This window comes from Vombatus ursinus, unplaced genomic scaffold, assembly GCF_900497805.2.
Source record: "Vombatus ursinus unplaced genomic scaffold, bare-nosed wombat genome assembly UNPS02014822.1, whole genome shotgun sequence".
Classification (NCBI taxonomy): domain Eukaryota; kingdom Metazoa; phylum Chordata; class Mammalia; order Diprotodontia; family Vombatidae; genus Vombatus; species Vombatus ursinus.
In genome coordinates, this window is record NW_020954600.1 from 11476409 (window position 1) to 11498497 (window position 22089).

Genomic DNA, 22089 nt, shown 5'->3' on the forward strand with positions numbered 1-22089 from the left:
TTCTCCACCATGACCTCAAGTGAGTACCTTCTCCCCACTTCTCCCTTTCAGCTTCCTTTTGTGGAATGTCCTACCCTCATTAGAATGCAAACTCCTCAAAGGCAGGGACTATCTTTCTTTTAGCTTGTTTATGTATTTGCAGCATTAACACATGCTCATTGGCTTGTTGACTATATAGAATCAGTCAAACGTCACATAATAAGGTTGTGCCATCATGTTCCAGCTCTCACAACACAAGCTTTGTTAATAATAGCAATAACCGATGAGACCTGTAAAAAGCTCTTTATATACGGTATGCCATTTGAGCTTCAGCAGGAAGTTTGGGAGGCAAGTACTTTATTTTTAACTAGACTTGTGATTTCATCAATATAGGAGCTCCCTCTAACAATGCAGATCAGAACCTACTCAGCATTTAGAATAGAGGTGGAAGGGAACTTAGGAGACCACCCCTCTCATTTTACAGATAGGGAAACTGAGGCCCAGAGGGGGTGTGGCTTGGCCAAATCACCAAAATACTAGAAGAGATAGGAAGGAATTACATCATAAGGGTTTTCCATGGTCCAGAGCTTAAGAAATCATTCCTGTTATGGAAAAGAAAGGGCCTCACTCTTCTTAAAGCCTGAAACAGCGTTTTCTGGCCCATATGGACAAAGAAAAAGGAAGTAGCATGAGCTATCTGTAGGACCCCAGCAGAGGCGGAAGGTGCAAGGCCAGGATGCCATTGTCCCTATTAGAAGGAAGTTCTCCCACTTATCCAAGAGACCCGTCCATGAGGAGGCTGGGGACAGCAGAGTCCAGAAGGCCAAGCGTCTTCCTTAGCCAAATAGCTCAGAGAACAATAGACTCAAGGAAAGTCAGGACACCTCTGCCATTGGACTTCCCCGACGGAAACCCAGGTTATAATAAAGGGCCTCCTGCTTCCTCTTCCTGAATGATCTTGGGGCAGCTCCAGCCAGGCTATTCGAATGGCATTCTAAAAAAAAAAGAAAATTCCAGATTGGAACTGCTGGGGAGTTTCTTCTATTTTTAAAGTATTCTGTTTAAACCTAATCACCTTTTAGGAATAAATCACCACCAGGGAAGGATACTAAAGAGTGCTTAATGGCTTTGGAGTTGGAAAACATACGTGCGAATTCCAGATTGACGTATCACTCACTAAGTGGTTGTAAGTTCCCCATTTGACAGCAAGCAAATTCTCACTTCCTGCTCTCCAGTGCCTCTAAGGCAGTTACCTCAAACCTACCTTGGGTTGCTACTGCTCCCTGATCTTGTCCCCATCCAATTCAGCAGCCCTATGCCTTTCTGGTTCTTCTCTTCTAGCCTTCCCTTTGGCTGGCCTCCCTGCAATCCCTATGTACAATTACCAAGCCTCTTCTCATCCTGGATTTCTTCTTCTTGACTCTTCTCTCCTTCTTTCACTCACGGAAACTGGGCTGCCTTCAGAAGGTGGTGCATCCTTGACCAAGCCCACTGGACCAGCACAAGTGGTTCCTTGGGTCTCATGTTCCCTGACATACCAGATCAGAGTAATCCCCGTACTTTTGCTCTAGGCTACTTCCAGGTCACATCTTGGGCAGCAGCTTAGATTTGGAGATGGAAGGGACCGTGGCGACTATTAATTACAAATTCCTCATTTTTACAGATGAAGAAACTGAGCCCAGAGAAGGGAAATCACATACTCAAGGTTATGGAGGCAGTTGACTCAAGGTCACGCGGGGTCCTCTGGTAAATCTGCTGCTCCCCTTTCTTTCCCAGTGAGATGAGGTCATGTTCTTCTCTGCTGAGAAAGCCTGATTCTCATGCCTCAGAGATCTGTGGTCTTGTTTCTGGGGTTCTCTATCACTTTGCAGGTCCTCCTTCTTTAAGAGCTGTCATCTGGAAGAGAGGGAAAGAATCCTTCAGCCTGGCCCCACAGAAATACTGTGATATTATAGGATCATAAGTCAGAGCTAAAAGGGCCACAAATTACATCAAGGCTAATCACTTACTACAAGTGAGGAAACTGAGACCCATAGAGGCGAAATGACTTGGACTTGATGGTTTTATATAATAATAATAGTAATAGCCAACATTTATATAGAACCTACTGTGTGCTAGGCACTGTGCTAAGTGCTTTATAATTATCTCATTTTATCTTATTTATATATAATATATATGTGTACATATTGAGGATCCTTTGAGATCATTTTTAAGCCCCCCAAAGCTTGAGAAAGGCCTAAAACCTGGATTGGCCAATCAGGAGAAAGACATTTTTTTGGCCCATTTTTTTTGACCTTAACCTACCATAATGCCTTGCATGCTCTGGCATAACAGACATGCTTTACTTTGCTCTCTGAGTGAACCCAAAATGCCCCTTCTTGTGTCAGCAACTACATGGCCAGATAAAGCTGATCAGGTGCATTCTTCTGTTTATGACTGTCCAGGGTAGGACACTTTGATCCAGACGCTATCTTGAATAATGGGACTTTTTCTTATCTTGGTATTTTATGGACACGTTATGCTATATATATAGAGTCAATGTTAATGATAAAAGAAACACAGACATCCTGGATCTATAATTTCAATTGACACCTTGATATTCTCTTATCTTATTGTGTACTTACAATCTATCCAATTAAGAAATTCCTTTCTCATATTATGGTTAACACATATGGAGACTAGAATTTTGGCTGACATAGGAAACCTGAACAAGGAAGGGAGGGACAGAGGGGTAAGAGGGAATTGTTCTGAAAATATAAGGTCCCCTTTGCCTATCCTTCCTTGGGCTCATTTTCACAATGAACTCCTATGCATATCTCTATATGCATGATCTGCCTGCCAGCTTTGAGAGAAATAAACATACATATGCAGCCTAAATTTGTTTGTCTTTCTTAGAAGGAACTCTGAAATGGTTAATAATACATGTGTATATGCATATATATGTATATATATACATATAAATTATACAGAGAGTTAGTCACTCAGTCAACTAGCATCGGTGAAGGCACTGTGCTAAGTACTAAGATAAAAACACATTTACATACACACATTGTTTCCCCTTTGGGAAACTTCTTGCAAGATGGAATTGTTTCATGTATTATATTTATATTCCCAGTGCCTAGTACAGTCCCAGGAATATAGCAGATCCTTAACAAAAGTTTGCTGATTGATTGCCTAGGGTCACAGAAGCAGTAAGTAGAAGAGGCAGGATCTGAACCCAGGTCCTCTGATTCCAAATCCAGGTTTTCCCCCCTTTTCTTCTCCTATGTCTTCCTTCTTACATCTATCATCTCCTCTTTTAGTTTTCTCTTCTTGAGGTTAAACTTTCCCAATTTCCTCAATCCCTCCTGGTATGACCCGGTTAGAAGACCCCTCTCAATTCTCTTTATCATCAATCTGACATGGCTGTCAACATCCCACTTAAAATATGGTGCCTAGAACATAGAATAGTGGGATTATCACCTCCCTTTACTAGGAAATTCTGCCTCTTGGTGATGCAGCCTGACTACATTAGCTCTGTTTTTCAGCTGTTGGGTTGTAGAGGGCCTGTTGTTAATTAAACCGTCCCTCACTGAGCAGTAAGGGGCCTCTTCCTCTAGTGAAGGGGATTCAAAAGTAAAATTACATCTTGAATTGTGGGCCAATCCAACATGACATAGCCGGGAATTCCCAGGGGCAGGACCTAATCAGCTCTCATTCATTCATTCATTCATTCATTCATTGAAAAAGCATAAAGATCCAGAGGAGAAAATACAACCTAAACCCTCTGACACACCGGCATGCTAACCAGCCTCCTTAGCCAACAGCAGTTTCTAGCTTTCTTTGGAAGAATTAAACTATTTAAGAGGACTGAGTCTCTACAGTTAAATCCTGGCCTGGGGCGGTATCAAGTAGTAACCCAAAGAGAGCTAGTTATGGAATCCAAAGAACTGCTGTCCAAGCTTGCTCACTTTAGGCTATCATCAACCAGCATTTCTTGAGCAGCTACTATGTGTCACGACCTCGGGTAGGTACTGGGGACTCAGATATAAGGAACGGAACTATCTCAACTCAAAAAGAGCTTATGTTCTAACAAGGAAGACAACAAGGATCCATCTACCCGTCCATCTATCTATCTATCTATCCATCCATTCATCCATCCCTCTGTCCATCCATCTGTCTTTCTATCTGCCCATCTAATCTATGTATCTATCCATTTATCCATTCATCTATCTATTCATCTATCCATATGCCTATCTATCGACCTATCTAATCTATGTATCCATCTATCCTTCACCCCTCCATCTGTCCCTCTATCATCCATCCGTCTGTCTGTCTAGCTATCTATCTATCCATCTATACTTACATTCAGAATATAAAGGGATTAAATGCAAACACATGCAAAGTAGTTAAATACAAGGTAATCTGAGAGGGAGAACTGGACCCTTCTACTGTGACGATGACTTAAGGATGATCATAAGCACCATGACAGCATCAAGAAGAGAGAGAGGTAGCAAAGGTATTTACAGAATCTGGGAGATCGACAAACTGTACCCTGTTAATGGGATGGGAAGATCACTGGATTCAGGGTCGTGAGCCCCGGCTGTAAATCATGGCTCTCACACTTAGTAGCTGAGTGAACATAGATAATTTCTCAGAGCCTCAGTTTCCTCACATGTAGAAGGGGGGCAATACTTGTAATACATCCCTTGCTGGAATGTTGTGAGGTAAACCTTAAAGTGCCTTGATTATTTAAAGCCTTTTAGATAGTTGTTAAATTAAGTATCTATTACCATTTATTACTGTTATTATTAGAAGATGAACTTGCTGGATTCGAGCTGCTGTAGTCAGACCACATTCGTATTTCAAGCTGCTGCTTCCTCACTGCCGATGCAGCCTTCATTTGCCAAAGCCACCCGGCGTCTCGGGTGATTCATTAACACCCTGTTTCTATCACATGCCCCTGACCTTTTACTTGGCGTTCCAAAGGTCTTCCTCAGACACACATTTCACATACTTCTTTGTTCTTTTGGCTGTTCCGGAGGGAAAGCTAACGTGTGCCTGTGAAGATAAACTCACTTCCCTTTCTTATTGTTTCTCTTCTGCCATAAGTCACTGTGGGCAACTCATTGGAAAATACCCATGTTATTCTCTTACACATGCAGCACGATAGAATGAAAACAATGCCAAACTTGGAGGCAGCAGGGACTGGGTGCCAATCCTACCCTGGACACTTAGTAGTTGTGTGATCGGGAGCAATTCACTTCACTCTCTTAGCCTCAATTTCCTCATCTGTAAAAGGGGATAATAAACCTATAGTACTCAATCTGGCATGAATGTGGCAGGGACCAAAGGAGATAATGTACATTAGGTACTTTTCAAACCTTTAAGTCAGATTTGAATGTCAGTTCCCCTCTTTGTTATTATTATCGAAAGGCAGCCTGCCATGGTGGCAACAGGGCTAGCCCCAGAATCAGGAAGACATGGGTTCAATTCCAGCCTCTGACCCCAAGCCATTTACTTAACTTCTCAGTGCCCCAGGCAGGTCTCCAAGATTATAAATTGTAAAGCAGGTTCCAATCTACATTAATAAAGGGAGTTTCCTGATTTGGAACTCAAAAATGATTTTTTAAAAAGTATGTTAAAATCGTTTTACATGTAGTTGAGAAAAAACAAGACAAAAAAATTCTTTAAAAAATAAAGAAAGGGGCAGCTAGGTGGCACAGTGGTTAGAGCACAGGCCCTGAAGTCAGGAGGATCTGAGTTCAAATGTGGCCTCAGACCAAACACTTGACACTTACTAGCTGTGTGACCCTGGGCAAGTTAACCCCAATTACTTTAAAAAAAAGAAAAAAAAAGGTTTTCTTAGCTGAGAGTTCCCTGCACCACTGAAATTATAGGTCTGCTAAAAAAAAAAAAAAAGGCTATCCTCATTATTACATTTTCTTTTTTCTCCATAGCCTCACTACTCTGGGACCAAAAGCTCAGGAGCCCTAGCCTTCAAGAACTGCATCCACTGAATCTTTCTGCAGCTTGTAAATCTTTCTGAGAGACCATCCCTTTTTCTATTGTTTCATTCAATCAGCAACCATTTAATAATCACCTCCTATGGGCCAGGCACTGTGTGGGTAGCTGGGAATACAAATGCAAGGAATGAGACAATCCCTACTAATGAGTTCGCATTCTCAGAGGGAAGAGAAGTCCATAGATAATTAGAGAATAAACACAAGGTAGTTAATGACAGGGCAGTTTGGGAGGGGGAATACCTCCACCTTTCAGAGATTTGTTGTTGAATTACTGAAGCTGCACTTTGGAAAAAGTAAGTTTATCCAAGTGGGTCTAAAAATCTCGTGTTCACCTAGTTTAGGCAGGTGCTCAGTGGTGTTTGACTGCGCTGACCCCTACTGGTGAGATAAGTAATAGGTGACGTATTGCCGGCTGTAGCCCAGCACTGCTGGGTAAAACTCTTGGAGATTTTCACTTTCATTCACTCTGCACCCAGTCTTAAAGAGCCACTTTAATAACTTGGTCTCAGAGCCAAAGTTACAATACGCAGGCATGTAAGTAGGAGGAATTTTGAGAATGGATTAAAAAAACCAACACATTTATTAAGAGCTTACTACATGCCAGGTACTGTGCTAGGCACCAAGGATAGAAAAATAACGGAGCCTCATAGTCCTGGCTGGCCCTCAAAGCTCACATCCCAACGGGAAGACAATATAGGATGGGGAGCTAACGTGGGTACTCTCATGGCAGCAGGCTTTGGAGATGGCCACTTTGTGGCCCGCTGCCCTGCTTCTGAGCAAGATAAAGTAAAAACTCACCCACTGAACCCAGGACCTCAGGGGCTAGGGTTCAAGTTCAAGTGGGAGGAAGAGAAGGACCACAGCATAAGGAGCATAGTTTGGAGATGTCTTGGAAGAAAACATGGGATCTTAGATTTGGAGTCCAGGTGGGGAAACTGAGGCCCAGAGAGGTCAAGTGCCTTGTCCAAGGTTACTTAGGTATCAGATGTGGGATCTGAACCTGGGTCCTCAAGTTCCTAAGGCCATTTTCCCCTACACGGCTGTGTTTTCATCATGGTACAGCACTGGAAAGAGCACTGATTTTGTAGTCAGAAGACCTGGTACTTAGCCTCACTTGGCCTCAGTTTCCTCATCCATCATAGGAGGGGGTTGGAGTAGATGACCCTCTGAGGTCATGTAAGACATCCCGCAAGTTTGCAGGCCCCTGATCTAGGACACGCTCTCTTGAGTACACAGGCCTCCAAACCACTGTTTGATTTGAGCTAGAGGTTCTGAGGAGACCTGTATGATCAGTGCGTGTCAGGTCGGGGGCAGGACCGAATTCATTTTTGCTTGGCAAGCTCCGTTTGCCAGGCAGTGAGCTGCGCAGCTCCGGTGGCGGAGGGTCCGTCTAGCCAGCTTATGTAATCACCTTGCTCAGCCTCCCAGAGAGCACAGATGATTGCTGGGCCCTGGGTACTCATATTTCACTCTCCTCCGGTTGGGACAGGGCCAAGTGACGGAGATGGATTGTGGCCTAATGTTTCAGGCGAAGGCTGGATGAAGGCCTAATAGAATTAATTACGTCTCTGTTTTCCAAGGTGAACGAGGTAAGAGGCAGTTTTAGATAGATGGACAAACAATGCTAAGTGCTACAAATTTCCTGGCTCTTCCTTGTCTTGTGATTTTGACGGTCAAACAACCAACATTTATTAAAGGCTTACTATGTGCCATTCTCTGTGGTAGGTACTGATGGTACAAAGAAAAACTGAAAACAGTCTCTGCCCTCAAGAAGCTTCCATTCTAATAGGGGAGACAACTTGACATAAATAGAAAATACAAAATGTATAACGTAGCCCAAGGTGACTGAGGAGGGGTCAGACTGATGGAGAAAAAGCAGGAGAGAACAGTGCCATGAAAACCTAGAGAGGGAGAATATGGCAGGAGAAGGGGCCCAACCAAGCCAAATGCTGCAGAGACATCCAGAAAGATGAGAAAGACTGAGACAAGGCCAAGATTGGGCAGAGATGGGGAGGGAGAGTAGTCCAGGTATGGGGATCAGACAGGCAGTGAAAATGTCTGGAGCAGGGAGATTCTTATATGTGGGAGTACACGATTTTAAAGGGGCAGTTAGATGGTGAAGTGGATAGAGCGTTGAGTCTGGAATCAGGAAGACTCATCTTCCTGAGTTAAAATCCAGCCTTCGCCACTTACTAGCTTTGTGACCCTGGGCAAGTCACTTAACCACGTTTGCCTCAGTTTCCTCATCTGTAAAATGAGCTGGAGAAGGAAATGGCAAACCACTCCAGTATCTCTGCCGAGAAAAACCCAAATGGGGTCATGAAGTTTAACAGGACTAAAAGAACTAAAAAACATGATACATCAAGGTCACTAGCCAGGTCCTGACAATAATGCCAGTCCTGAGGAGGAAAGCAGCCCATTGGGCTTGCAGATATAGTAGACTTGTTCACTATTTTTAAGCAGGGGTGATAATACAGAAACCTCTAATGTTCAAGAGCTGGGAAGGGACCCTTAGAAAGCATCTCCTCTGACCTTCTCACTCAAAGATGGAGTAACTGATGCCTGGAGTGAAGAAAGGATTGGCTCAAGGGCACATAGCCGGTTAGTAGAAGAACCTGAACTCGAACCCAGGTTCTCACACTTTCTCTTCCTTCCCACTGTACCACACTGTTGTGAGAATGAACAGGGCTCTGCCAAGTTTAAAGTTTATAGAAAAGTCAGCTTTTATTTTTGTCATCATCAATCTCCCAGTACTTATTAAGTGCCTACTATGTGCCAGGCACTGGGACCAAAAAGGCCAACTTGAAACAGCCCCCAGCCTCAACAAGCAGGCATTCTATCGGGGAGACAACAGGTCACATCATCGTCGGCATCATCTCTGACTGCATGGGCAAGGGCCTAGAGGCAAGCAGACCACTTGGGGAGCCATTCTACTAATGGAGCCATACGAGCAACTCAGCTGAAGATACAGAAATCCAACGTAGGGACAGAACCTCAAGGGCTGCCCCTGCCTAAGCCTTGTTGGTTTGCCTGGGCCGTGAAACCCTCAGGAGGATCCCCTCTTTCCCCAAACCCAGGCCCACCCTACTAGACATCTGGCTGGAAGCAGAAGTGAAATGACAGAATTTGTCCTTATATCCCTGTGTCTTTTGTTGTTTTCTGACCTTGGAAGGGCCTATTAACTACAATTCTTTCAATAAGAATGTTCAATGATCATTATGTCACGCTACAAGGAGACCCCACACGGACCCTGTTCTCAAAGACTCTGAAACCCTCATGGGGGAAAGGACAATGAGACAAATCACTGCTTCAGTTCAGTCATTTTTCAGTCCCGTCCAACTTCGTGACCCCATTTGGGGTTTTCTTGACAGAGATACTAGAGTGGTGTGCCATTTCCTTCTCTAACTCATTTTATAGATGAGGAAACTGAGGTAGACATGATTAAGTGACTTGCCCAGGGTCATACAGCTATTAAGTGTCTGAGGCTGGATTTTAACTCAGGAAGATGAGTCTTCCTGACTCCAGGCCTGGCGCTCTATCCACTGTACCACCTAGCTGCCCTCTGATATTTTCAGAAAATGCACCTTTGCAGAAATGAGCACTAGGGTTACAGAACACTGCACATACTATCAGACTCTCTTAATAGGCGGTTGCTTGTTTGAAAGAATTGCTTTAAAAATAATTTCTTTAAACAACTATTTTGTTACAGTCTTTATAGCTCCATTCACCATGGGTGGAACTTTCTAAAACAAGTTATCTCTTCCTAACCACCACTTCCTTATGTGTGCTATCTCTCTCTATTAGGATGTCATCTCCTTGAGGGCAGGGAGGGCAGGGGACTGCCATAGGTTTTGTAGTTGTATCCTGAGCTTGACAGTGCTTGGTACCTAGGAGGCACTTAATAAATGCTTTTTCATTCATCCATCAATCCATCCATCCATTCATCCACCTGTTCATTCATTCATTCATTCATTCATTCATTCTTTTGAAGAAAGATTTACTGGATAGAGGAGAGGGTAGGGCTATATTTAGAAATGAAGGTAAGATTAAAAGAAAAAGGTCAATTAAAATTTTTAACAACAATCAATAAGCACTTATTAAGCGCCTACTGGGTTCCAAGCACCATGAGGATACAGATATAAAAAAGGAAATAATTCTTACTCTCAATGGGCTTACATTCTATCAAAGAAGACCAAAAAAAAAAAAACACCCCACAAAAACAAAACAAAACAAAAAAGACCATGAAAATAGAGATGGTCCAGGCAAAATGTCTTAAGAAATTCAAGGATGCCACACTTCCCCTTAGGATGTTAACAAGGATGGCTTCTTAGTGGAAGAGGCATCTGTGTTAGGCCTTGAAGGAAGAGAGGGTCTTTAAAAGACTGGGGGAGGGGTATGGGTGAACAGTGAGGGGGAGGGTTGCACCACCCATGAATGAAGGCATCTTGATATCCAGATATCCCCAGAGAAGGCAAGGTGTGTTCAAGGAAAGAGCACTGCACCCAGAATCCAAAGACCTGGTGTAGAAATGTGCCTTGACATATTAGCTGTGGGACCACCTCTCTGAGCCTCAGTTTCCTCATCTGTAAAATGGAGATAATATCATTTGTGCTACCTACCTCATAGGTTGATCTCAGAATGCCATATAAGAGTGAGCTGCTATGATCAACTATAAATACTCTCTTCTTAATAATAGCAAATTCGTCAGAGGAACCACACAAGTCCAGCAAACAAATAATTAACTTTCTGAATTCACCGAGGCACATTTTTATGCTAAGTTCTGAAGTGTGGGCTCTGAGCCAGTCCACCTCCTTCCTGACATTCTAAACAGCATCCACTTTCTTTGGCATTGCTTCTGGACACAGTGGTGGAGGGTATGGGGGCCAGGGCTGTCCCTTGGGGGTCAGAGGCCCGGAGAAAATTACACTGTGCGTCACATCAAATGCTAGTTCGTTTACACAGCTGAAATAGGCCACAAAGCAACATCAAAGGGCAAGCTTGAAGGGAAAAGGACCTTTTTTAAAGGGGCTGGACAGCAAGGAGTAGTCGGTGACACCAGGATTATAAGGGGGAGGGGAGGCGATGAAGCAGACTCCTGGGACAATCACTGTGACCCCAGGTGACCCAAAATGATCTCATGATCCGAGGCATTTCCTAGCTTGGGCTGCTCAGACAGCAGTCTAATCACGGAGGAATTTACAAAAGCCGTGCTCACGGCTCCATTCCCAGGAAGGCCGGGTTATTTTGGGCAGATTACTTCCTTTCTGGATGTCTCTGAATTCCCATCTAGAAGTTAAAGTTAATAATTGCCTCCTCTTGAGCTCCAAATGATACTAGGTCAGGAAAACGGATGGATCAGGGCCAGCATCGGAACATCTCCCAGGGCATTTCCGGCAAAGTGGCCTAGGGAACGTTCATTTAGGCAAAGGACGAGACCATTGGAGAGTAACACTTCCTCACCTCCAAGGTGATTCCATGGACACGGAGGTGTGTTAACTCAGGATAACATGCAATGTTCCCCATGCAGGGAAAAGCAATCACAAATTCGTACTCTCTGTCCACCCTTTGGAGAAACAGAGTTTTTATTACCTACAATGCACTGAGCTATAAATTGATTAGCTATTAACAATAAAATGCTATGAGTATACATTGACAATTACAGTATGACCTCATAAATAGATTGATAAAGAGGGAATGTGTCTATTATGAGTTAGAAAAAAAATCTAAATTATAAAAAATTTTTTAAAGGAAGATCATTTTTACTCTTCACCACAAAAAGTGAGAGGCCTTAGGCTAACCAAGCGTGGTTGAGAACTAAATTAACTTTTTAAACATTTATTTAATGCCTTCTATATTCCAGGTACCAGGAAAACACAGATAAAAGCAACAACAACTAATAGTCCCTGTCCTCAAGAGGCTTTCAGTCTACTGGCCATGTGATGCAATGGACGCAGCAGTGGGGCAGCAGTCAGGAGTTCCCTGTTTTACTTCTGGCTCTGCCGATAGTTAGCTATACAGCCTTGATATAGTGGAAAGAATGTTAAACTTGACTCAGAAGAATGTCGAGCTAAGATTTGATAACTGTAAGGAATCATCCCTAACAGTTACATAGTGTTTTAAGGTTTGCAAATGCTTTCTTTACATACATCCTTGTCTCTTTGAACTTTCTCAATGACCTTGTCAACGACATCTTTCTTGGGTCCAGGCCCATAGATTCTATCTGTGCAGGAAGTTCCAGGTAGGGAAACTGTCTCAGCCAACATAGATCAGTAAGTGTTCTCTACAACCTAGGGCCTTACAGAGTTGTGGGAAGGGGGAGATTAAAAGGCTAAGTGACCGGCCTCAAAGCCATTTCATGTCAGAGGCAGGATTTGAAATTAGGGAGTCCTGATTCCTGCACTAACCCTCCATCCATTCTACCAGTGGTTTCAAACTCAAATAGAAACCTGCGCCACTAATGGTACATAAAAAACCCCCTGCAGGCAGTCTATTGACTTAGTTCGAAAATGTGATATTATCTATGTTTCAATGTATTTTTATTTGTTTTGTAAAGTATTTGCTAATCGCATTTAATCTGGTTTGGGCTGCATTGTAGACCCTGTGGGGCTGTGTATTTGACCCCTCTGATTACACCATGCTGCCTCTAGCATGTATGAGGCACATACTATAGGTATTATCATTCCCATTTACCAGATAAAGAAACTGATGCTCAGAGAGGGTAGGTAACACTCATGGACATGCAGAAAGTAAGGAAGATCAACCTGGGATATAGGTTCTATGCCAGAACTTTCCTGAGCTGACAAGAGAGAACTGAAGATTCTCTCACTTTTCTTTATCCCCCTAGCCTGGTGATCAATAAATCATTGAATGGACCAGTGAGAGAATGAATGAATTGGAGGAAAAAATGGTTGGATTAACAGGTCTCAAAATCTAAGACCTGTCAGTTCAAACCCCACCTTCTGAGGAAGCCTGTTCTGATCCCCTTAGCTGCCAATGTCTTCCCCTCTGAGGTGACCGTCCACCTACTCTGTAAATGCCTTTTATGGACCCAATTACTTCTTCGTGGTCTCCCCCACTCAAATGAAAAGTCCTTGAGGGCACCGACTGATCTTGCCTTCCTTGGTACCCCCAAGTTTAGCTTGGTACCTGGCACGTGGTGAGCATGTAATAAACGTTCAGCAACAGACAGATGTCTCCAGGCAATAGAGAGAGACCAGGATATGGGCCAGAGACTGTCAGAAGCCATCCTGTTCAATCTACACCATAGCAGAAATTCCCTTTACAGTATCCTCAACAAATAGCTGCCCAGCTTCTCTCTGAAGCCTCTAGTGATGGGGAACTCCGTCCTAAACTAAACCTAAATCTGTCCCCTGCATCTTCTGCTCATTGCTACGAGTGCCACCGGATGGTACCAAGATGATGATAATGATGCTGGCGAGCATTTAAGTGCCTACTGTGTGCCAGGCACTGCACTGATCGCCTTACAAATATCGAATTTGATCCTCACAACCAGCCTAGGAAGGACAATAAATCCCGTCCATTTTTCATGATTCTGCCCTTGAGATGCTTGCCCCGTTACGGCTGTTTCCTTTGGGAGGGGAAAAAAGGAGGGGTGAGCTCATCCCTAGCGGGGAGGTTAACAGATCACAAGACTAGAAATGGGAAGGGACCTTTTAGGTAACCTAAAGAAGGCAATGAGGTACAATGGCCAGGGTGCTGAATTCTGAGTCAGAAGCCCTGGGTTCAAATCCCAGATCTTCCACTTACTGCCTGTGGAAACTTGGGGAACTCACTTAACATGACCAAACCTCAGTTTCTTTGTCTGTAAAACGAGTGAGATGGACTCAGTGAGCCGAAAGATCTCTTTCATCTCTAAATCTTTGAGTCTAGGACCTAATCCAACCCTCTCATGTTATAAGTGAGGACCCTGAGACCCAGAGGCAGGAAGAAACTTGTCTGAGGTCACAGAGGGAGTAAAGGACAGAACCAGGATTCAAACCCAGGGCTTCTCTAGATCCAGTCCCTTCTCCCAATACCCCTACCATGGCCAGTACCTTCCACCTGGCAGTATCTCCCATCCACAATGTATAAACCTGAATGTACAGATGCATTTGCATGTTGTCTCCCCTACTAGACTGTGAGCTCCTAGAGGACAGGGACTTTTTTTTTTTTAACTTTCTTTGTATCCCCAGCACTTAGCAAAATGCCTGACACATGGTAAGGGATTATCAAATGCTTGTTGACTGCCTGGCTCTCAAACAGACTGCCGGTACTTAGCAAAGCTGAGAGAATGAGACAAGACAGGTGTGTGTTGGTATAGGCTCCCCATCGCCCTCGCAGGACCTGCCCAAAGCTTGGGAGTGAGCAGGTGACTCGCAAAGCCCCACCAAGCCCTGGAACCCATCAGCTCACACGCCCGATGAGCAGGAGACAGCTCTCAATAAAAGATCGGAGCAATTTAAGGAAGCAATGCCCCATGAAAATTTAAAGCCACAATCATGTTCAGAGCAGGGAAGCCGAAACGACACTGAACACATGCTATTTGTGACTTCCCCAGGGACCCAACTTACCTCCTTTCTGCTGGCAGCCTCTCCACAGGGCGTGAAGCACAAAGAACCCCTTCTCAGGGTCTACTTCACAGGTTTGCAAAATCCTTTAATAAGCATGATCTCATCTGATCCTTAATGAAAGAACCCAGTGAGGTAGGCAGGGTGGCTCTAATTCTCCACGTTATAGGGGGAGAGAGAGTTAGAGAGGTGAAATCACAAGATCCAGACTACAACTCAGGGCTTCCAAGTCAATCAGTCAATCACTAAGTACTTATTAAGCACCTACTATGTGCCAGCCACTGTAGATCCACAGGCAGAAATGAAACAATCCTTGACCTAGAGGCAGCTGGTTGGCTCAGTGCATAGAGTCAGGGAGACCTGAATTCTAATCTGTGTGGCCCTGGACAAGTCATTTGATCTGTGTTTGCCTCAGTTTCCTCATCTGTAAAATGAAGATAATAATAGCACCTACCTTGCAGGGTTGTCATGAGGACCCAATAAGATGGTATTTGTAAAGCACAGTTGTGTGCATCAAATGAGATAATATTTGTAAGCCACTTAGCACTGGGCCTGGTGCATAGTAGGTGATTAATAAATGTTTGTTTCCTTTCTTCCTCAAGGAGTTTCATTCTAACAACATATAAAAAATAAATATCCAGCTGTGTGTGTTTGCTTCACATAGGAGGTGGCGCTCGAGCTGAGTTTTAAAGAAACAAAGGACTCAGAAGGCAGGCTGAAGAGCGAGGGAGTTCCAGCTCTATATGCAGCATTCATGCTTCCCAGTCTCTCGGAGTGTGAAGTCCCCTTATTAACATTTAAAATTATGTGAACATTCCTTCCTTCACCGTGGTTGTTTAGTCTAACTGGCCTAAGATCCACAGAAGGGCAGTGTGAAGCCCAATGATGTTGCTGGGGCAGATATCTATTGGTGGGATATTCCCAGGAGCACTGCCCATCTGAACTTTAGTCAAGAGGTTAGGGGCCTTGCCCAGATCACAGGCCAGAATGTCCAGGGCCCTGGTTTTCTACCCTCTATGCTGTGCCACCTCTCCTGATAGCAGCTGTTTTATTTTCATCCCTTAATTGAGAATGTGCATGATGATAAAAATAACAATGCCTAGTGTTCTTATGGATTGAAGACCCCTTGTAATAATTCCTCAATCAAGAAACTGAGGATCAGTGCATTGCAAGGGCCCTAATCCAGGAGGTCTATACCTGTGTCGGAACAAAAAATCCAAAACTGCTCAGCAGTTACAGCAAATAGTCTCGTCCAGAGGTGGCGAACCTGCAGCCTCGAGGCCACAAGTGGTCTAAGTCAGAAGAAGAAGGTGGGGGCTGTGTGAAGGTTGTATGGCCTGGACCACTCCCCAAAACAAAGAGGTTAAGCAACTTCTCCTAGATCATAAGGGCTAGAATGTGTCAAAGGCATAGGTCTTGGTTCTGAGGCTGGCTCTCTGTCCATCACCGAATTATAGAGATTAAAAAAAAATATCTTAGAGACAATTTAGCCCAACCCCTTCCTTCTAAAGAGCAGGCAATATATCATACTTCAAAAGTGCTGGAAGCCTCTCTCAGGCCTAATGGTGGACAGGGAGCAGGGGGGTGGGGACAGAGAAGAGTTTGGAAAGGAGATGAGTGAAGGAGAGGAGGAAAGGAGAAATCTTTTCTTTAGATGAACCACTAACTTTTAGTGCCTTCTTCATGATCATATTAAATGAGTGGCTTTCCAATTATATTGGGAATAGACGCTAACATGGTGTTCTCAGGAGCCTCAACATCTGGCATTGCCTCTGGGACTGTAGGATACACATCTGTCACCATAGTAGCTGTCTGTACCAAGCCCTTCAGTAACCGGAATAGGAAAGGCTCCTTCAGCTTGTGAAGGCAGAGAAGGCAGGACACTCACTGAGGTCCCCAAGCCAAGAATCCTTGCTCTCAGCTCTGCCGATGGTCATTTTCTTGGGGTGTCCTACGTTGGTGACAGGGAAGATGATGCTGTTGGGAGAATATGGAAGGATTGAGGAGAAAAGAAGGAATGTCAGGAGAAACAGCAGGAGGTAGAAATAGGAAAGGCAGGAAGAGCCCAGCTCACTAATGAATCCACGATGTTAGTGAGCACCTGCCATGGGCAGCGGGAAGGCCGGCCCTCTCCGCACCTATTCTCAGCAGATTCCATGCTGAGTTCCCACCTGCAAGGTCATCCCCCCCTCTCAATCACTTCTCACCAGGGCTGCTCTAATGGCTGCCTGAGGGTCCTAGTGAATCTCCACTCGCCTTCTGAGGCAGCTCCATAGTGTGCTGTGCTTTGTGTCAAGAAGACTTGAGTTCAAATCCTTCCTCAGATATTTACTAGCTAGGTGATCCTGGCAAGTCACTTCACCCCTGTCTGCCTCAGTTTCCTCATCCAAAAAGTGGGGATCATAATAGCACCTACATCCAGAATTCTTATGAGGATGAAATGAGATAATATATGTAAACACTTAGCACAGTGCTTGGCAGAGAGCACGTGCCATATAAATACTTCCCTTTTCTTGCCCCCTTCTCCACTGCACCTCTCCTACAAATAGTCTAACCAATGAGTTCTGAGATCTCCTCCATGCAGTCTGGCTTGGTGCGGGGAGCAGTAGCAGTGGCATCAGAGGAACTGGGTTTGAATCCCACCTTTGCTGCCCTCTGAAACCTCACTCTCCAGACCCTGTCTTTGAAGACTCCTGTGAAATGCTTGGTTTTTCAGAGAACTCCCCACACAGGGGGTGCCCGGTGGAACATCAGTGGGAAAGTGCGCCCTCCCACCAACTGGACAGGCCCTTATTCTGCCCAGGGCTGTCCTGATATAGACCTCAAATGGGGGGCAGGGTTTCCTACTGGGGAGAAAACTGGCCAGGAAGACCGAGGAAAGAAACCCACCTCAGATACTTACAAGCTGTGTGACCCTGAGCAAGTCATTCCAATGCTGTGGTCTTCTCCCTATAGTTCACCATTCATAAATTCAAAGGTTTATAGATTGAAGTGACCCCAGAGGTCATCTAATCCAATATCTTCGTTTTACACTCAAGTCAACGAACATTTAGTAAGCACTTACTAAATATCAATCACTGGGCTAAGGCTTCGAAGATAAACACGAGCAGAAAGATGATCCCTGCCCTCAAAGAGCTTATATTCTAATGGGGAAGCTAACACATGAAAACTGAAGGAGAGGAGAGATTAAGAAGTTGCTCCATGGGGTCATGGTAGAGAAAGTAAAGAGAGTAAAGAGTGGAACATGAAGAGGAAAGAAGACAAGGATAATCTGGAAATTTTCCTTAAAATGGAGGAATCAGCCAATAAGAGGAAGGGGCCATAAGGGCAGAGTGGAGGGGTGCAATGAACTTCTAGGGTGAGGAGCTTTCTCTGGCTTGGCAGAGAAAGCCCAGAGAGTCAAGAACAAAGTCTGGAGAGGAATGAAGACATGGATGACCCGAGTACTTTCCTTAAAATGGAGGTTCTTTTACAGATGGGGAAACTGAGGCCCAGAAGTCACACTTGACTAAAGTCCCCCAGTGGCAGGCCTGGGGTCCAAACCCAAGTCCTCTATCATTCATTCAACACATGTGTAAGGTACTAGGGATACAGAAATAGATACAGGATTATACAGATTTTGAGATGGAAAGGGTCTTCAAGGCAATCTGGTCCACATCCCTTCATTTTCTAGTTGAGGAAAGTGAGGCCCAGGGAGGCAAAGTCTTATAAAGTAAAAGTCACATAGCTAGTGAGTAGCAGAGCCAAGATTTGAATTCGGGTCCATTATCTCTAAATCGAGCATTCTTTCCACTGTCCAGGCCGCTTTTTCACGGAGTTTAAAGCCCTATGGGGAAAAGATATGGACACAATAACTATGATCCAAAGGAGGGTTGGAGGATCACAAAGGAGGGGAGATCTGGGCAGAGGCCTGGCTAGTAGAGAGGAGGGCTCCCAGACTTGGTGATGACTATTTGGTGAGCAGGCATACCCTCCCCCTTACTGTAAGTTCAGTGAAGATGCGCCTCCTCCCCCTCCACGCCCATCTAATCAATACTACTCTGCTACTGTAATGGGAATCCGATTTGAAGCAATAAATGGGAACTTTGTTTTCATGCCTGAAAAGGTGTTAAAAATCAATAAGCATTAGAAGGACATAGCCAAGTGGGCTTCTCTCTAGTCTTTTTTCAATATTAGTTTAATTTGTCCCAGCTGAATCCATTTCAATACAATTCAACAAGCATTATTAAATGTCTACTACAGGCAAGGCATGGTGGGACCTTAAGGGGTAGACCTGGGGTCCCTATTGCATTTCCTGAGCTTCTAGGTGTAAGTGACCCAGCTGACCCAGGAAAGGCAGGAGGTGGAGGGCAGGCGGGCAGGCTGGCAGTTTTCATGCACCCTCACCAGGAAACCATAAACACACTTAGGACCAATATGAATGCTTGGGATCCAAGCTGTAAAATCACAAATGGTAACTGGTGGTTGACAGCTGTTCCACATATGATCCAACAAGCATTTATTAGGCACCTCCTGGGGCCAAGCACTGTGCTAAGCACTGGGGGGCTCAGAGATAAAATAGAATTTGTCTCTGCCCTCAAAGAGCTACAGCTTATGTTCAGCGGTGGTAACAGAAGATTTCCATCCTGAAGGGCAGGGCAAAAGACTTAAAGCAGAAATGGAGATGGTATTTGAAGGGGTTCCCAAAGTGCTCGGAGCTCTGGGCATGAAGTCAGGAAGACCCGAGTTCAAATCTGGCTTCATACACTTACTAGCTAGATGACACTGGTCAAGTCACTTAACCTCTGCCTCAGCTTCCTCAACTGTAAAATGGGGATCATAACAGCAGTTAGTTGTGAGGGCCAAATGAGATAATATTTGTAAAGTGTTTAGCAGAGAGCCTGGCACAGAATAGGTGTTTAATAAATGTTTATTCCTTTCCCCTTCCTCCCCCTTTGAACAAGGTGACTCTTTTAACATCAAAAAGTTACATGGATCCCCCCCATTACAGGGATTCAATGCAAGAATTGGAGGATCATAGATTTAGAGCCAGAAGGGGTCTCGGAGGTCATCGAGTCTACAGTTAACAACTGCTGTTGCGTTGGCAGGATTTAAATCCACTGTGCCACCAACTCCCTCAAAGCTAAAAATCCAACAAGAATATATTAAATTCCTACCACGTGCCAATAGATGGGGAGGTGTCTATGGTATCAGAATGACCTGGGGTCAGGGCCTTCCTCTGATGCATACTGGCCATCTGACCTTGGGTGAGGAGGCTATCAGACTCCATAAACTGCAGAACAGATCACAGCTGGGGAGGGTCCAGGGAGTTTCCTAACCTGGAGTTCTGAACAACAATGAAATTTCAGACCATCCCCTTCCCTCAACACAAAAGAGACAGCCACTAAGGTGAGAAAGGCAGAGCTAAAACTGCCTTGTACTTACTTTGGGGAGCTCGCCTTACACCTGGGGGGGGGGCTGGGAATGCCACATATATACAAGGTGTAGCTCTAGTTGCTATTTTCGCAATATCTGTGGACTGATGAAATACATGACCAAAAATGTACGAGTTCGGTAACGCCTTTAAAAGAATTGCTATTTCATTGATAACAACAGCCTATATCTAAAACCACAGATTTAGAGCTGGAATAGATTTCAAGGCTGGTCTAGTTCCCCCCCCCCCACCCCCCATTTTACCAATAAGAAAGCAGGAGGTCTGAGAAGACAAGTGATTTGCATAGGGTCACACAGATAATTAAGTGGTAGAGCCCCGACTACAACCCAAGATTTCCTAACCCCAAGGCCAGCATTCTGGTCCTGACTCAGTAGATAATAATACATTCGATGCAAAAGGTATTCATTCAATCTAAAGAAGGTATATGTGAGGAGGCCCTACAGAGCTGTGGAGGTTGGTTAACGTTTTTGGTAGCTTTAAAGTTTGCAAAGTACTTCACATCTGTTAATTCATGAGATCCTCACAGTAAACCTGGGAGGTAAGTGCTATTATTATTCCCATTTTATGGATAAGGAAACTGAGGTAGAGAAAGGTTAAATGACTTGACTAGTGTCACAGCTAGTAAGTGATTGAGGCAGAATTTGAACCTGTTCTTCCAGAAGTTTTATTGTTCAGTCATTTTTAGTTGTCTCTAACCCTCTATGACCCCATTTGAGGTTTTCTTAGTAAAGATACTGGGGTGGTTTGCCATTTCCTTCTCCAGCTCATTTTACAGATGAGGAAACTGAGGCAAACAGGGTGACGTGACTTGCCCAGGGTCACTAGCTTGTAAGTGTCTGAGGCTGGATTTGAACTCAGGAAGATGAGTCTTCCTGGCTTTAGGCCCACCTCTCTATCCACTGCACCATCTAGCTGCCCCTCTACTCATTGGTAATATGGACAAATTGCCTACCTCCCTGGATCATTTGGAGTTGGAAAAGGCCTTCAAGGTCATTTAGTCCAATCCCCTCATTTCCACAGAGAAGGAAACTGAGGCCCAGAGATAGGAGGAAGACCTTCCCAGGTTCACACAGGTGGTGAACGTCAATACCAGGATCTGAATGTTAACTCCAAAATTAGGGTCATTAAGCTGGTGAAGGCCATTATGCAGCTTTTAGAGTTTGGAAATCGGGCTGACTCAAGTCGAGTGTCCATATCTAGCCTTGTTTTCTATAAAAATATCAACATGAAAGGTCCACGTAGACTGTAGCAGAGCCAAAACCAATGACCTGTCCTGTGCTGGGACATGGTGGTGGTAGCAGCGTGAGTGGGAGCAAAGGGGATGGATCCAGGTCCCTGGAGGATGTATTCCAGTAGTAGGAGTAGTAGTAGTAGTGATAGCATACAGCACTTTAAGGGCTGGTAAAGCACTTACATTATCTCAGTTGGTCTGTGTAACAACTCTGGGAAGGAGGTTCTATTATGATCCTTGTTTTACAAATGGGGAAATTGAGCCTGAGAGAAGAGAGGTGACCGATTGCCCAGGGTCACATAGCTAGATGGTTTGAAGGTGAATTTGCCCTGAGATCTTCTCTACTCCACACCCAGCACTCTATATCCTGTGCCAATGCGTAGAGATTCCCTTTGAGGCAGAGATGGACTAAGATGGTGGCTGAAGCCCCTTCCAACTCTCAAATTCTGCGATTCCATCATCTAGTTGAAACCCTCTTGTGTAACAGGTGACATAGTTGGGATTTGAACCTAGAACTTTCTCCTGTATCACAGCCTCTTCTAGAGACTCCCCAGGCCCTGACTCTAGAAACTGTGGAGAATAGAAATCCTCTTAAACTTCACCAAAAGGGATCTCCCCCCTTTCTCGACCTCCCAAACCTACACAGAGGCTAAGACCAGGGGAATAAGTATACAGGTTAATGAGCAAGGTCAGGGTGGTCAAAAAGCATGGTCCTGCCTCACAACGACCAAGGTTCCATAGGATAACCACCAACCACAGACTTCTCACCAGGTGAGAGGCTCAGGCGGCTTTGATTTTCAGGGGGTAGCAGAATGCTGACTTCAATAGCACAGGGCAGGGAGAAAGAAAAATGAGGACAGCACCAAGGCGTCA

At 44.5% G+C, this 22089-nt stretch overlaps 1 long non-coding RNA gene across 1 annotated transcript in view; it reads right to left on the bottom strand.

The window, feature by feature from the left end:
• Positions 1-305: 305 nt before the first annotated feature.
• Positions 306-22089, bottom strand: part of LOC114024748 — a 27238-nt gene continuing 5454 nt past the window's right edge. Inside the window, exons 2-3 of the long non-coding RNA XR_003566946.1 lie at positions 1680-1875; positions 306-973 (exon numbers count right to left, since the gene is read on the bottom strand). This is a non-coding gene — a long non-coding RNA (uncharacterized LOC114024748). The remainder of the gene's footprint in view (positions 974-1679; positions 1876-22089) is intronic.